Raw genomic sequence first — 17,395 nt, 5'->3', positions numbered from 1 at the left:
ACCCACAAGAGGGGTCAACCCCCTCTTCTTCCCCCACTTTCCTTTCCCTCTTCCCCTTTCTTTCCTTTCTTTTTTCTTTTTCCTTTTTCCTCTTTTTCTTCCCTTTTCTTTTCTTTTCCCTCCTCTTTTTCTCTCCTTTCTTCTTTCCTTCTTTTTTTTTTTTTTTCTTCTTCTTTCTTTCCTTTCTTCTTTTCTTCTTTCTTTCCTTCTTTCTTCCTCTCCTTTCTTCCTCCCCTTGGTCGACCAACCCATTTCCCCTTTTTTTCTCTTCCTTCCTTCTTCTCTCCCTTCCTTCTTTCCTTTTTCCTTCTTCCCTTTTCTTTCTGTCTTTCTTTCCCTCTTTCCTTCCTTTCCCTCCTTGGTCCAGCTCATGCTATAACACTCATTTCCCTTTCCAAATCCAATAATCATCATACGGTGGCCTCTTTCCTCCTCCCTCATTCAATCCTAACTCTCCTTTTCCATCTCTCTCATTCTCAAACTAAGAAGATCCATACGCCTGGGATATTCAAGCCTCCCCCTCATTCAACCCTAGCAAGCCTAAGCACATCTTCCCTTCCAACCTCCATTGCTCCTTACACAACAATAGCAACTTCTCTCTCTCTCACCTTCAGCCACCACACAAGGTGATGCCTACTTGATTGCTCCAGCTTCTTCCATCACTGCTGCGACCAATTCCAGATTCCTTCGAGCAGCTTCCTTGGTGACGCTCAGCCTTGCTTCAACCTTCAACAAGCCATAGCATCAAGTGCAGACCTCCTTCAGCCCATCACTACCTTCAGCCGACCACCTCCATTGAAGGCAGACCTCTTTGGCCAGTACCTCTAGCATCACTATTGCAGCCACCTGCTGCATCCCAGCCACCAGTTGCAGCCATCACCAACCTTCATCAACCCAGCTACTTCCTCCAGCCATAAGCTCCAACAAGGAACTACAACAACAAGCATTGGTGCAGCCCCTCCACTGCCATCATCTTCTCCAGCAGCTCCAACACCCTTTGCTCCAGCCACACTACAGCTACCTCAAGCACCATCTTGCCTCCAACCAACACCATCTCCAGCCTTCCATCGGTGCAGCAAAATCTTAGGCTTCAACCTCTAGCCACAACAAGCCATTTCCAACTCCCCAATTGTAGCAGCCATCTACACTTGTAACAGCAACTCCAGCCCTTCGGCAGCCCCTCCAAGCCTCTTCCAAGGTAAAATCTGTTTTACCTCTTTCTTGTGATGAGTCCAAATAAAAAAAAAAAAGAGAAAAACCAGTTTGGAAGTGGATTTATGATACAAAGTTAAAAAAAAAAGTTTTGTTAAGGCTATATGGAGGAGGGGATCCATCTGATGGAGGGATCAGATCCTCTACTACCAATAGCCGAAATCAAATATGAATCACATACCTCCCTGATCTTTTTTCTGATTTTATTCATAGTTTTAGATAGATTTCATGTTTTTCTTTATGTTATATTCATTTTATTTCAGCGTTTTATGCTATTTAGTATGATTTCATTAAAGTGTCATTGATAGCATATAGTTTTGATTTTAGGCACATAGTCCAATCATCATTTTATGCATAGTTTTTTGTCAATAAATTCAGAAAAATTTATTTGTGAGTGCCTTCATTTATCTATGATCTTCTACCCAAATTTTGAATTAATTTGGGTTTTGCAACCCCATTAAATAAATCAAGTATCAAACTGGGTTTTAAACCCTATGGAAATTCCAGATCTCCTTGTAGCAGATTTGTTGTCTCGAGATCTCCCCCATGGGAGATTCAATTCATTCTCAAAAAAATGCAGTAGATTCATGGAGGAATATACTATTTTCCTGCATTTTATGGAATTTTATAAAAAGGTTTGATCTCTGTAAAAAAATTAGGTTTTGCAGAACCTTGTGAAAAGCTTGTTATAGGCTTGTCAGGGTCTAGACCGACATTAATCTATTGTGATACTCCAATCCGTAGTTCATATGCTCCAACTATCAACAAAGGAGTTGTTCCTCATGAACTTCTCTATCAGTTCCCAGAATTTCAGGATTTTAGGACTAGGATTGTTTTTTGTTCAAATTTTACAAGTTCACTAGTTAATTCTCTATCATTCCAATTTATCAGAATTAGAGGTCTGATAATCCCTTGTGTCCTCTCAATCCGTAGGTTCAATGCTAAAACTGTCAAAAGAGGAATTGTTCCTCTATGTGTTACGAACATCTCTCTAAAATTTAAACCATTTTGGTCACTGTTTTGCATTTTCCCTCGATTTTGTGTGAAAATCTGTCAGTCTTCCCCAATTCTAGAGTCACTGGATTCCGACCGAACTTGCCGGTGCTGTAAATTTCCAACCATAGGTCAAATCCTAAATCTGTAAAAGGCAAAAATTCTTGCCTAACTGTCCTATGTAACTTCATAAAATTTGGTGCATTTTCATGGTAAGTTTCTATTCAAATTGTGGTTTTCATTAGGCTAGGTCTAGAATAAAAGGCAAAAATCTTATTTTTCTAGGATTTTTTTATTAATTTCCATATTAAAAAATGCCAAAAAATGAATTTTCAGATTCCATTTTGTTCTTAGGGTTAGTCTAGGTGTCTATGCCAAATTTGGGGTGTGTTAGTTAACTTTTAAAATCAAAGGCAAAATTCAGAGCTTTTCTTGATATTTTTGCATTTTTAGGGTTTTAACATGTATATCATCATCTCATATCATATTATAGTTAATTTTTATATCATTTGCATTTATTGGAATTTCAAAATCTTCATCTTTACAAAAAATATTTCTAAAAACCCTGATTTCAAGGCCATAGTCTTATTATCAAGGGTATTTTAGTCATTTTGATCTCAATTTTGAAATTTCAAACTTTTATTTTCATCTTTTCATGTATTCAATCATATCATATCATCTTGTTTTTTATTTATCATTATTTGAATTTCAAAACCTCATTTTTCTACAAAATATCTTTCTGAAAAACCCTGATTTCAAGGCCATACTCTTGTTATCAGGGGCATTTTAGTCATTTTCACTCTAATTTCAAATTTCCAAGTCTTATTCTTTGAATTTTCATCATTTATTTCTTATATTTATATCATAAGGTATGGATCAGGGTTTATATCTGGATAAAATCTAATAATTTCCTAATATTTTCGGATAAATCTAGATAAACCTACATTTCTGTGCTAACCCCATTTTCTAGTTTTGCAAGAATATCCAGGTGGAAGACTTTTATTTATTGTCCTCTTCTTTTATTCAATTCAATGTAATATCAAATGTAAATTTGGAATAAGAGTTACATTTCTGCATATAATAGGATTTGCATTGCATATAGTTTGCTTTCGCAATTTCAATATCTAATGAATGTATAATTCATGCATATTTTCAAAATCCACTCTTGTTGACACGAATGGCACGTGCACAAGCTCTTACAGAGTTGACAAACTCGGTGGAATTCGTATTTATGGCCATAGGCAGAATACGAATGAAACTCATATTTGTGATCGTCGTATTAGCCACATTCAGCCTACACTCTTAGGGTAACTTCAAAAATACACTGCATTTCTCCAAACTCAAAAGAATTTTCTCAATTCCTTAAAAAAATATCTTTCAAATCCATATTCATTCATTTTATTCAATTTACATCATTTTTCCTAACTCAAATTCCAATTCTAATTCAGAGAAATCGATTTTCTCAAAATTTTCTATGTCTTTCTCATAAATAGATTTTCTCAGAACTCTGAGCTTTCAAATGATATTTCAAGCATTTTCAAAGTTCAAATCATGATTTTTCAATGTTTTAACATTCTCAATTTCAAGGTTCAAAGCTCCAAAATCGATTTTCTCAAAATCTTTGAGTTATTTCTGAAACTGGTTTTCTCAAAATTCCCAAATCTTCTTTAGAAATCGATTTCACTTCAAAAAGCAATCCAAATTCAAAAAAATCAATTTTCTCAAAGTTTTAATTTTCCTGAGAACCCATTTTCCATTCAAGAGTTATTTTCCAATTAAAGTCATCATTTTCTCAGAATCATCACTTTTCCAAGCATTTTTCCAAGTATATTTCCAAATATTTCAAGCAAACATCATATTTCTCAAAACTTGCTTTTTTCAAAACTTCATAGCACATGTCTGATTCTCTGTGCATTTTAGGAAAATAGAGCATGATTCAGATAATGGAACTTAGTTAAAGCACACTTTTGATCCTTGGTTCAATTACCCCTGGTAAAGGCGCCATGAACGGTTGAACCTCGTACCGACAGGCGAGTCCCATTCCACAGAATTTTCCCGCAAATTTCAAATCGGAGGCGAGTAATTTTCATAACTTGGGTCGAGTTTGACTCGTAGAATTCGTTTCTCTCTCGCAGAGGGAAGGAAAAATTTTTGTGATGATAACTTCTCAAATCCAGTTTTATATTGGTCGAACTTCTCAAATCTAGGTCATACTGGTCGAACTTCCCAAATTCAGTTTTACACTGGTCGAACTTCCCAAATCCAGTTCTTACACTGATCGAACCACCTAAATCCAGGTCATGCTGGTCGAACTTCCCAAATCCAGTTCTTACACTAGTCAAACCACCTAAATCCAGTTTTACACTTGTCGAACTTCCCAAATCCAGTTTTACACTGGTCAAACTTCTCAAATCCAGTTCTTACACTAGTCGAACTTCCCAAATCTAGGTTACACTGGTCAAACTTCCCAAATCTAGGTTACACTGGTCGAACCACCTGAATCAAGTTTTTACACTCATCGAACTTCTCAAATCCAGGTTACACTGGTCGGACTTTCTAAATCCAGTTTTTACATTGGTCGAACTTTCCATCAAAGGTTCCAGCTTTCGCTGGTCAGTCTTTCAAAATCCAGTGTTTTCACTGATCAAAATTTCCAAATCCAGTTTTGATGGTCGAGACTTCCAAAATCAAAATTTTTAACCCAAGGTCCCATCAAAATTAATATTGAGTAATTGTTTCACAAAAGATTCTCGAACATTTTGCCAACTTGCTAAAAATATTTGTTGAGTCCAATATTTTATTACCCAAAAGAATCACCTCATATTATCTATAGCATTTTTTCCTAAAAAGGTGAAGCTTGCTGCGAAAAAGAGCAAAATTCAAACATTTTCCCTATTGATCAACCAAAAGGCTAAGAGAAATATCCTTGGTATGATGAGCGAAGAAAATATTCAATGATGTTGAAAAGCCAGAAGTAAAATAATATTGATCATAGCTATGGTACATTTTTAAAGATGATTCTTCTGGCAAGAAAGCTAAAGAAATATTCTGAGCAATAAAAAGTTCATTCAAATTCCAATAAAGCAAGTATAATTGATTATCTACAAAAGGGATCTCTCAACTATTGTCAAGTTGAAGATTGATATGTGAGTTGGATCCCCAGGGATAAAGAAGGTTCGGATCATCACCAAGTTGAAGTAGTTTGTGACGTGTCCTTCTAGGAAAAGTTCAAATCGTAGCCAAGTTGAAGGCTAATGTAATGAACCTCTCGATCAACCTTGAAACATATTTGATTCATACTATCAAAAGATTTCAATCAAAAAAGACATCTTTATCAATTTCTAGAGACAAGGAAGACCCTGATCACCTCCAAGTTGAAGGAGTGTGTGAAGTGTTCTTCTAGGGAAAATCAGAACATCTCCAAATTGAAGGTTGATGCAATAAAATTCTCACCAAACCCCAACAAAAGAATTCATTATGTCTCAGAAAGTGCAAAAAGTATGTCTCAGATATCAAATTGTCAGAATTGCCAAGAATCATCTTTTCTTATGCAAAATCCTTTTATCACTATCTTTTCACTGCTTGCTTTTATGAAACTGCGAATATTTTTTTTCTTTTCATGTCAAGGAAATGGATATCTTCCTTGAAGAAAATCATCTGCACTAAAATTTGAATTTGACTCTTGAAACCGGGGAGTTAACCTTATTTAGAATGAATACTCTGGATAAAAGAGGGAATATCTTTTGCACATACGTGCACATTTTCAAGCATTTGAATCAACTATAATTTTACCTTATTGGGAAATTTTTTTGGTTATTCAAAAATGAAATAAATACTCAATGTCTATTTTAATGTAACCTAGCATGGTTTACAATAAGAGTTGCCTCGTTTTGACAAGGTATTTCTTCCAGCCCCATCATGGTTTTCCCCATCAAGGAATTCATGCTTTCCATATCTGTTCAGGAAAAGGATTGTACATGAGCCTCGTCTCATGCGGTCTTTTTCAAAAATATCCCATCATGGTTTTCATGTATTCCTTCCTCATTCAGGTAAGGGCTAAACCTGAAATTCATTTTGAGATATCTTCGTCCCATCCAGGGTAAGGGCTAAACCTGAACCATTCCAAAAAGCTTATTTCATCTCAGTCATGAGACTTCTTCAAAATCTCTCTTTGTCATAATTTTGGGATCTTTATCCAAAAGTCCCATCATGATTTCCTCATTCCCCATTATCCAATAATCTTATTTTTGAGGATTTTGTTATTCCCAAAGCCATTCAGGATAAGGTGCTAAACCTGAGAATAATGTTTCACAAAACAATTCATCCACACCCAGTTTAGATTTTCTGACTGGGGCATTTTTAAAATTTGGTGTGTTTCTTTGCCACTAAGCTTGACTTTCAACCGGATTAGCAGCAAAGAGGGGCATCTGTGAACACCCCAAATTTTTCAAAAAAAAAAAACAAAAATTCCCTTTTTGCCCTTGACCCCCCTCTTCTGAATAATTGGGTCAACTTCTGATCAATTTTCATTTATTTCTCGGATTCATTAGTTGAAGATCCGAAATCCAAATTCAATTTTCATATCTGACCCAATCTCAGATCCAAATCTGATATCTAAATCCAATTCTGAGTCCAGATCTTCTATTTTTTAAAACATCAAAAAAATTTAATTCTTTATATTTTCTCAGATATTTTATCTGGGTCCAATCTCAATTCGAGATCCAAACTCGAGTTTTTCCTCAAAATCCCAGATCCAGATCCATTTTGAATCTCAATTTCTGAAATTAACCATGTATTTTTCCAAAAAAACTCATTTCGAAAGATCCTTAAATTTCAAAACAAATATTTTATAAAAAACTGTCAAAAACCTCATTTGGACCTCATATCCCAAATCCCTCATATTTCCCTCATATTTTTAGGGTTTTTTTTTTAAAACATAAAAAAAGAAATGTCGAAAAGTGGTTCTCCCCACCTTTCGAAAACTTGTGTTTAAAAAGACCACCTTTCTGAAAATTTTTGAAAATTGAAGGACCTATTTTGAAAATGCCTCTAACGGCTTTCTCTTATAAAAATGACCCACAGGGGTCGATGAATGGCATTTGTTCTCACCTCCCCATTTACCTTTTGATCGCTTCTTCACCTCCCCATCTCACGCATCCTCTTTCCCTCTTCTCCTTTTTCCCTTCTTCTTCCCCCTTTCTCTTCTTACTTCTTCTGGTTTTCTCCCTAATCGACTGGAGAAGGATCAGCCCTGCAGCAAAGAGCCATGGTAAGAATTCTTCTCTTCTTTTCTCTTTTAAATCATGTTTTCTTGTTTTTTCCTGTTCCTACTCCATTAAAGCACCCTTGGTAGCATCAATTTGCTTATAGCAAATCGATCTACCTATGTGCAATATCACTGGAATGCTCACATTCCGACATTTTCTCTCTATCTTTATAATTTATTTTGAATTTCTTCAGTTTACGTAAGTTTAAATATTTGTTTATGCTATTTAGATTCAATAATTTTTTGTAGTTCATCTGAATCCCGATTTGATTTCTATTCACTCTCTTCATTATAATGTCTGATTCTATCTTTTGTTTTATACAATCCTATTAGTTTGATTTTAGCAGCATCATGTCTTATGGTGTGTTACATTAGATTGTATCAGTTCCACCGTGAATTGATTCAGATTCATGGTAAAATCTACTGCTAAACCTTGTTGTTACAAGGAAGCTGCGGGGAATTTATGCACTAATGTCCCCTATAGCAGCTGGTGTGAGTTTTATGAAAACCCTTTTTAAAACAATATTTTTAATGAAAATTCAGTGAAAGCCAGACACCAAAAATATAAAAACCGGCTCGCACAAGTGGTGGAGTCCGGGTCGATCTCAGGGAACGGAAAATACTTCGTATTCAAACACACAATCTAACTACTCTTTATTGCCAAAATAAAAAGAATTAATTAAATAATTAACTACGAGAGTACGGCCCTACGCAGAGGGCTTGAACAAATAATTAAAGTGCCTTATTACAAACCCAATGAATTAAATAAAAGAATTAAAATTCCAATCTAAGAAGAAAAACAAGTCTTTAGTGCTTGAGGCTTTTGTAGTTCCTCTGTCCCTTGTGTGAATCTCATGTATATTCTTTCTTTGAGGGCTCCCTTGGCACGTCCAAGCGCTTGCCTACACAAAACAAAAACCAAGAACACAGCAGAACGGCGAAACTAACCACGATCTACACTTAAAAACTTAGTAAAAGCAGAAATCCAACCACTACACCAACATGCTATTATGCACTAAAGGACGGAATAATGTAACTATTAACACACGTTAAACAAATTCAAGAACTAAAGGATGGCAACTGTTGAGAATTTAACTAATTTAACACAACTCAATCACGAAAAGTGTAACACGAAAACAATTTAACACCCCTATTTAGACCACGACTAGTACTGAATCAATGTTATGGAAATAAATTACAAAGAACTATAGCTACTGAAGTCAAACATGGTTAATGAAGTATCCAAACAAATAATGGCTAAGTTAGTGCTTATTGCTGAATAAAAGTGGTTAACTAAGATTGACTAAACCCATTAATTACCATTGTTGATATCTAATAATGTCAATCTATCATCCAACCACTTAACAGCAACAAGTGAACTAAAATGTTAAACACTATACCTACTAAATTAAGTACCCAAAACAAGCAATTAACCAGTGAAATACGTGAACATCTAATGCAATCTTAGCATGGCTGATTAATTGACTCTGAACTAAGGCTAAATAATGAAAGCAATTAACCAAAAAACACTGTGACTACTAAAATCAATGGCTACAAAAGCACTAATATACTCTTGCTGGTGCTTTAACAGAACTAAACACAAACGTTGATTGAAAACCAACGTATGAAGAACTACAAACTAAAAAGAACAAAACACATGTATATAAAAAAACTTAAAATGCACAGATTGAACAAACTAGTGAGCTGAACTTAGATGCTGAGAATATATACTGGAAAGCACCAACGGTGACAGTAAAGCACAGACCGACTAATAGCATAAAACAATCCTGTAATCACTAGGTTGTAAAACACATTATCTAGAACACACTGTAGGGAACGACTAAAAAAAAAACTACACAGAGAAAAGAAACACGTTAATCTCACTTGCCTATAAACCGTGCTATGTATTGCTAACAAAAACACTAATCTGAAAAAAATGAAACAATGTATACAACTAAATGACGACCCACTGAATAAAATAATAAGCAGAACTAAATCAAACGATGAATGTAAATAAGAAAACATGAACATATGGATACTCTGCTGAAATAAGTAAAAAGAAAAAGGGGAGAAAAGGAAGAACACCCACTAGTGCTGTCTACGGACTGGTTGAGAGAAGAGTGGTCTCTCCATGGTGAAATCGACCTGCTGCCTTGTTGTGCTGGATGAAGGAGAAGCATCCACCGGTGAGAAGGAAGGGAGACGGAGAAGAAGAAGAATAGATGGAGGAAGAAGAACCGGCTGAAGGGAGAGAGAGATGAGAGAGAGAGAGAGAGAGAGAGAGAGAGCTTCCAAGTGGGCTGCGTCAATTCCAAAGTGAGAGACCCTCTTTTTTTCTGCTGTAGAAGACTACTTATAATATTAAATTAGGGTAAAGCAAATTTTTCAAAACCAGTCCCACACTTTTCAATAGTTTTCAAAAAGACCCACTTTAGTAAAACCTATTTTATTGTCTAAAACGAAAACTTCCTAAACTAATTAAAAATTACAAATTAGCTAATACAAACCTAAGCTAACTAAACTACCCTTAAGAAAATCTAAATCTAATAAAAATACTAAAACCGTAGAGAAAACGTTGAAAACTCGATTTTCTGCTAAAATTTGATTCAATGCGATTTCTCAGAACTAACAATAAAAATGGGTTTTTTAGAGCGATTTTAACACGGATCATGCATAAATAATGATTAATAAAATGCAAATATTATGCATGATCAAATACCCCCATGCTTATCGTTTGCTAGTCCTCAAGCAAACTGAAGCAAAAGCAAAAATACTAAACTAGACACAATAAAAACCTAACTCACTTTCGTAGGAATCACAGTTGCATTTAGCATATGCAACAAGCCCTTTCAACCCCTGAGTTACCCCAGTGGACGAGTAAGGTCTCGTGAGGGTTTGCAGTGATGCTACCCACAAACATCTGTGTCAAGTATGTATAAGAATTTTAAAACACAAAGCATTAGGCAGTTAAGGAGTTCGTTTCCACAAATATTTCATGTCATTGCAACATCAAAACAGGATTAGAGTCTTCTACTTGCCACCACAGAATAAAATATTTTCTTTCACTTTTCTAAATAGCATAATCATTTATGTTTCATCCTCAGAAATTCAAATACATACATATCATTATTTACTTATCCTCACTCATATGTGTTCTGCACAGGTTTTCTCAATATTTGCTTTTAAGCAATGAACTTTTTCTCTTTTACGCTCTTTTTTTTTTTTTTTTTTTACATTTTTCATTTTTTTTTCCCCCGAGCACTATACCCAATTTCTAGTTTTTGTGACCCGTGTAGCAAGCTTTGGGTCAGTGACTCCCAGGCCAGACGACCTTAGGGCACCAGATACAAAGTATCCCTCAGACTTAATTGCTCGAGTCACTAGACCTTCAATTTTCTATAGTTTACGTATAGTCTACTTCTCTGTCATGTGCAATGTCAGTATCTATTAGGCTCTCTATAAAGTCCATGTAACGAGCTTTCGGGCCGATGACTCCCAAACCAGATGGCTTTAGGGCACCAGGTGTAAACACCCCTCAGGCTCTACTTGCTCGAACAAAATAGGCCACAGATATCAACGTAGACAAAGAATTGACTTCCTTCGTTATCCTTTTCACCCTGGACTCAAACACTTCAACTTGTGTCTAAGCCCAGCTACTAGGGAGTACGAAGATATCAAACAACTAAACGTATGCTCGTTTCACTTTTTGAGCTCTTAAATGCAATATTGTTCATTTGCTTAGTTTTTCAAAAAATAAAACTGTGCATTATACTTGTAATTCAAAATAAACTCTAACATGCTTCTATAATCATTTCTTTGAAATCCACATAAATAACCATGGTTTTCTAGATTCGTGTTAGAAAAAGTTTTTCGTGGGGTTTAAAAATTCTCTAAAAACGTTTGATGTTGCAAAGCAGTCATATAAGTTCAAACTCATTCCCTAAAAGCCTAATTTTAATGAGTTGACAAAAAAATGCCAGTACAAAGACATGAAAAGTTTAGGTTTGCAAACTACACCCTCCCCCATGCTTGAATGACACTGTCCTCAGTGGCACTCCCCCATGCTTATATGAAACTAAGGGACTGCATATGAAAACAAGATAATCGGGAGAAAAGAGTAGAAGTCACCTGACATATAAATGCATGTCCTACGAATGCACAAGAATGGTTACCTGATCTAACAATATACTCATGAGATACAAGAAATCAAAGCAAAATAACGAAAAACCATCTATGATATTTACTAGATCCTACTAAAAATACAACATACAAACCTGTGCTCCCCCTCATGCATCCACGAGGTTAATAGCCTCAATGTCTTGCTGCACCACCATATCAGAAATGTAGGGCTTCAGTCGCTGCCCATTAACTTTGAAAATGCTACCCGTTCGAGGGTCCAAAAGATCTACCGCTCCATGTGGAAAAACTCTATGGACTATGAATGGTCCATCCCATCTGGACTTCAGCTTCCCTGGAAAAAGATGGAGACGTGAATGATAAAGCCACACCTTTTGACCGGGCTCGAACTGCTTCCTCACAATATGTTGATCATGGAAATGCTTGGTTCGAGCCTTGTATATTTTGGCACTCTCGTAGGCTTCATTGCGCAACTCCTCAAGCTCACTCAACTGCAACTTCCTCTCAGCGCCAGCTTGGGCCATATCAAAATTGAACTTCTTGATAGCCCAATATGCCCTATGCTCCAATTCAACAGGAAGGTGGCATGGTTTCCCAAAAACCAATCGGTATGGGGACATGCCAATCGGAGTCTTGAAAGCAGTCCTATAGGCCCAAAGGGCATCATCAAGGCGCTGAGACCAGTCCTTGCGGTCTGGCCGGACTGTTTTTTCAAGAATCCGCTTGATCTCCCTATTGGAGACCTCGACTTGGCCACTAGTCTGTGGGTGGTAGGGTGTGGCAATCCGATGATGTACCGAGTATTTCCTAAGTAAGGAAGCTACTTGTACATTACGAAAGTGCGTACCACCATCACTAATGATCGCTCTAGGGACTCCGAACCGACTAAAAATGTTATGCTTGATAAATCGGAGCACCTCCTTATGATCATTGGTTCGGGTGGCCACGGCCTCGACCCATTTGGAGACATAATCAACCGCCACTAGAATATAAATAAATCCGAACGAAGGCGGGAAAGGACCCATAAAATCAATGCCCCACACATCAAAAATCTCAACAATCAAAATAGGAAGGAGGGGCATCATATCACGCTTGGCGATGCATCCCGTCTGCTGACAGCGCAAGCACCTCCTACAAAAATCGTGAGCATCTCTATGCAATGTCGGCCACCAAAATCCTAACTGGAGGACCTTTGCGGCTGTCTTTCGACTAGAAAAATGACCTCCACAAGCCAAGGAATGACAGAATGATAGAATGGAGTCATACTCCTCCTCAGGAACACACCTCCGAATCATCTGATCCGGGCATAATCGAAACAATTCTGGTTCCTCCCAAAAATAGTGCTTTACCTGCGAGAAAAATTGATCTCTCTCATTGCGGTTTCAGTGCGAAGGGTACTCTCCAGTCACCAAAAAGTTGATGATATGCACGAACCAAGGCAAATGCTTGACATGAAAGAGCTGCTCATCCGGAAATGAATCATCAATCTGCCCCTGATCAGTGGATGTCTCCACTGTCAGTCTGGATAAATGATCTGCTACAAGATTCTCACATCCACTCTTATCTCGAATCTCGAGATCAAATTCTTGTAACAGAAGGATCCATCGAATGAGACGCGGTTTGGCATCCTTTTTACTCATCAAATATCGCAATGCTGCATGATCTGAGTAAATGATGACCTTGGAGCCTAACAAATATGATCGAAACTTCTCAAGAGCAAAAACTACGGCTAGTAATTCCTTCTCTGTGGTGGTATAATGCATTTGCGCATCAGAGAGAGTCCTACTAGCATAATAAATCACATGAGATCGTCGCTCAATCTTCTGACCGAGAATCGCTCCAACCGCGTAATCTGACGCGTCACACATAATCTCAAATGGCACTGACCACTCAGGAGATCGAAGAATAGGAGCAGTAGTCAGAGCTTCCTTCAGGGCCAAGAATGCCTTCAGACAGGCATCATCAAACACAAACGACTAATCTTTCGTTAGCAGGTTGCACAACGGTCGAGAAATCTGGCTAAAGTCCTTAATGAACCTTCTATAAAAACCTGCGTGCCCTAGAAATGATCGCACCTGCCGCACAGAGGTCGGTGGAGCTAATCTAGCAATGGTCTCTACTTTGGCCTTATCAACCTCGATTCCTTTCTCAGACACAATATGTCCAAGAACAATCCCTTGTCTCACCATGAAATGACTCTTTTCCCAACTAAGAATCAGATTTGTCTCCCTACAACGTTGAAGCACACGAGATAACTTTTGGAGACAATCGTCAAATGAAGAGCCATAGACCGAGAAATCGTCCATGAAAATCTCCAGGACATCATCCATCATATGTGAGAAGATCGCCATCATGCACCGCTGAAATGTAGCCGGGGCATTACAGAGCCCGAACGGCATTCTCCTATAAGCGAAAGTGCCATAAGGACAGGTGAACGTCGTTTTCTCCTGGTCCTCGGGATGAACGGCCACCTGGTTGTATCCTGAATAACCATCCAGGAAACAAAAATACTGCTGGCCCGCGAGTTTCTCCAAGATCTGGTCGATGAACGGCAGAGGGAAGTGATCCTTCCTGGTTGCACTGTTCAACTTTCTATAATCTATGCATACTCGCCATCCCGTGGTAGTCCTCATGGGGACACTTTCTCCTTTTTCATTCGTCTCTACAGTGAGCCCAGACTTCTTGGGGACAACCTAGGTAGGGCTCACCCACTGACTGTCGGAGATGGGATAAATGATCCCTGCATCCAACCATTTGACTACCTCCTTCTTTACCACCTCCTTCATATGGGGATTTAGTCTCCTTTGTGCCTCTCTTGAGGGTTTAGCCCCCTCATCCATGATAATTCGATGCATGCAAAAGGAGGGATCTATCCCCTTCAAATCTGCCACCGACCATCCAATCGCCTCTTTATGCTTGTGCAAGACCTGTAAAAGCTGACACTCTTGTGTTTCAGTCAGGTCTGCGGAAATAATGACGGGGAGAGTCTGATCCTTGCCTAGGAAGGCATACTTGAGTGAGGCTGGTAAGGGCTTCAACTCAAGCTCAGGCAGACTCTCTATGGATGGTCGGGCTGGCTTTTCTGCCAATTCAGGAAGCGACTCGAAGTGCCAGGTCCAACTCAGATCACTTGTCTGACTCTCTATCGACCCATGGCCATCTTCTTTGAGTGATTCATCAACCTCCTCCTGAGGTGGATCACTCAATAACCAGGTATGCTCTGCTTCTACCAGGTTTTGAATGAAGTCGACCTCGAAAGAAGCCTCATCGCCGGCAGGTCCCATCGCCGCATGAAAAATGTTAAGCCTCATCTTCCTGTTGCCAAATGAGACATCCATCGCACCTGTGCGGCAATTAATGCACGCATTGGCAGTGGCCAGAAAGGGGCGTCCAAGAATAATGGGGGTCTGTCGCATATCATTAACTCCCTCCATATCTAAAATGATGAAGTCGACAGGGAAGTAGAAGTCCTCTACCTTGACTAACACATCTTCCAAAATTCCTCGCGGGACCTTGATTGATCTATCTGCAAGCTGCAAGGTCATAGGTGTTGGCTTCATCTCCTTTAATCCAAATTTGTCATAAAAGAAACCCGGCAAGATATTGACACTTGCCCCAAGGTCGAGCAATGCACGCTCGACAGTGATGTCTCCTATGACACACGAAATAATTGGAGTCCCTGGGTCCTTAAGCTTTGGTGGGGTTTGGTGCTGCAACACCGCACTCACCTGCTCAGTCAAGTATATCTTCTTCGGCACTTGTGACTTCAACTTTCTTTTCTGCGTACAAAGCTCCTTTAGAAACTTTGCGTATGCAGGGACTTGCTGAATGGCATCAAGCAAGGGGAGGTTTATCTGAACGTGCTTGAATATCTCAAGCATCTCCTGCATATTCACTCCATGTTTGCCTAATGACTTCAGCCTCTCTAACGCCTCAGGAAAGGGGGCTTTGGGAGTATAGGACTTTGAAGGCTCAGATGGTAGAGCCCTCTCGCTTTCCTGAGGTGGGACGGTAGGGACAGGCTGCTTGTCACTCGTTCTCTCTCTTTCTTCTGCAGCCTCCCTCGCTTGGTATTGCTTCCCATTCCTGAGGGTGATTACTGCTTGAGCCTGCTCTTGATGGGCATCTGTCATATGCAAACCATGCATCGGCTCCTTACCCCTAGGGTTCACTACCGGTTGGCTAGGTAAAGCTCCCTCACTCCGCCTGCTAAGCGCCTCAGCGAGTTGTCCCATTTGCGTCTCAAGCTTCGCAATAGAATGTGTATGGGAGCTCAGATTGGCCTTGATATCTGAGAAGGCTTGCAACATCTTGTCCTCAAAAGACTGGCTGGATGAAGGCTCCTGGGACTGAGGTTGACTATAAGTAGGCTGAGCTGAAGGGTAGCTGTTTCTCTGAAATCCAGGCGCATAACCGCCTTGCCTGGGTTGGCTTTGGGACAGGTTGGGAGGTTGGGTTTGTGGATTTCTCCATGAAAAATTGGGATGGTTCCGCCAGCCTGGGTTATATGTACTGGAATATGGATTGGGTGCGGGCCTAGCGAAACTCTGCGCCATCTGAGCTTGTTCCTGGACAAACTCAGGGTACTGTGGTGCAACGGGGCAATCAGCAACATGGTGTGCAGAGCTAGCACACAATGCACACACCTGTAGGACTGGAGAAGGACCTGCCAACAACTGATCTAATTTCTGAGACAGTTGGTCGACCTTGTTTTGCAACTCAAGGTGCATCCCTATCTCGAATATACCAGCCTTCTTTGCGCCATCTTGCACAGGTGTGGCCCTCTCAGATCGTGAAGCAGAAGCATGGTGCATGGAGTTCTCGCTTAAGGTCTCAAAAAGGGCCCATGCTTCATCTTCACTTTTAAGCATAAAAGTGCCCCCACAGGCAGCGTCAACCATTTGACGGTTCTTCTCAGTGAGACCATCATAAAAATATTGCACCAGTTGCCAGCGGGGCACCTGGTGGTGGGGACACTTGCGAAGAAGATCTTTCATCCTCTCCCACGTTTCATGAAACATTTCTCCCTCGATCTGTGAAAAGCTAGTGATGGCTTTTCGATACTGGTTCGTCTTACCAATTGGGAAGTATTTCTTTAAAAACTCCCTTTGCATATGTTCCCAAGTGGTAATTTGAACTGTATCGAGGGCCTTCAGCCAATGCTTGGCTTTATCCTTAAGGGAGAAGGGGAATAACGTCAACCTTAATGCGTCATCTCCAAAATTGTTGATTCGCACCGTAGAGCAGATCTCGAGAAATTCGTCGAGATGACGGTATGGGTCTTCGTTGCTAAGGCCATAAAAAGAGGGTAACATCTGGATGACACTGGCCTTGATTTCAAAATGGTTCGCTCCCACATCAGGTCTTGTGATGCAGGAGGCAGGAGTGTATGTGTTGGGCATAAAGTACTCCCTAAGAGGATGGATCAATTGCTGATCTTCAGCCATGGGGCTGGCTTGATGGGCTCTCCTAAAGAAAGATTCGGGATCCTCAACAAATTCGGCAAGCTCAGGTTCAAGCGAACGTCGCCCGTGCATGCACCAAAGGGTAGACCGGTGCAGCAACCGTCCTAAATTGGGTTTTTCTACCTAACTAACGCGCTAGCGGCCAAACCACACAAACCACAAAGCGAGTAACAAAAACAATTACTGAAAACAAGAAATAAACAAGAACCACGCAGTTGCACTCAATAGAGAATTTACGAAAATGAAATCTATGTGCACGGTACCAATCGTACACAGTCACTTCTAAAGGGATCCTAATGGGTGAGCTGTGCAGAAAAGTAAG

The sequence above is a fragment of the Nuphar pumila genome, chromosome 14, assembly GCF_984573655.1.
Source record: "Nuphar pumila chromosome 14, dmNupPumi1.hap1.1, whole genome shotgun sequence".
Classification (NCBI taxonomy): Eukaryota; Viridiplantae; Streptophyta; class Magnoliopsida; order Nymphaeales; family Nymphaeaceae; genus Nuphar; species Nuphar pumila.
This window is presented reverse-complemented; position numbering follows the sequence as displayed.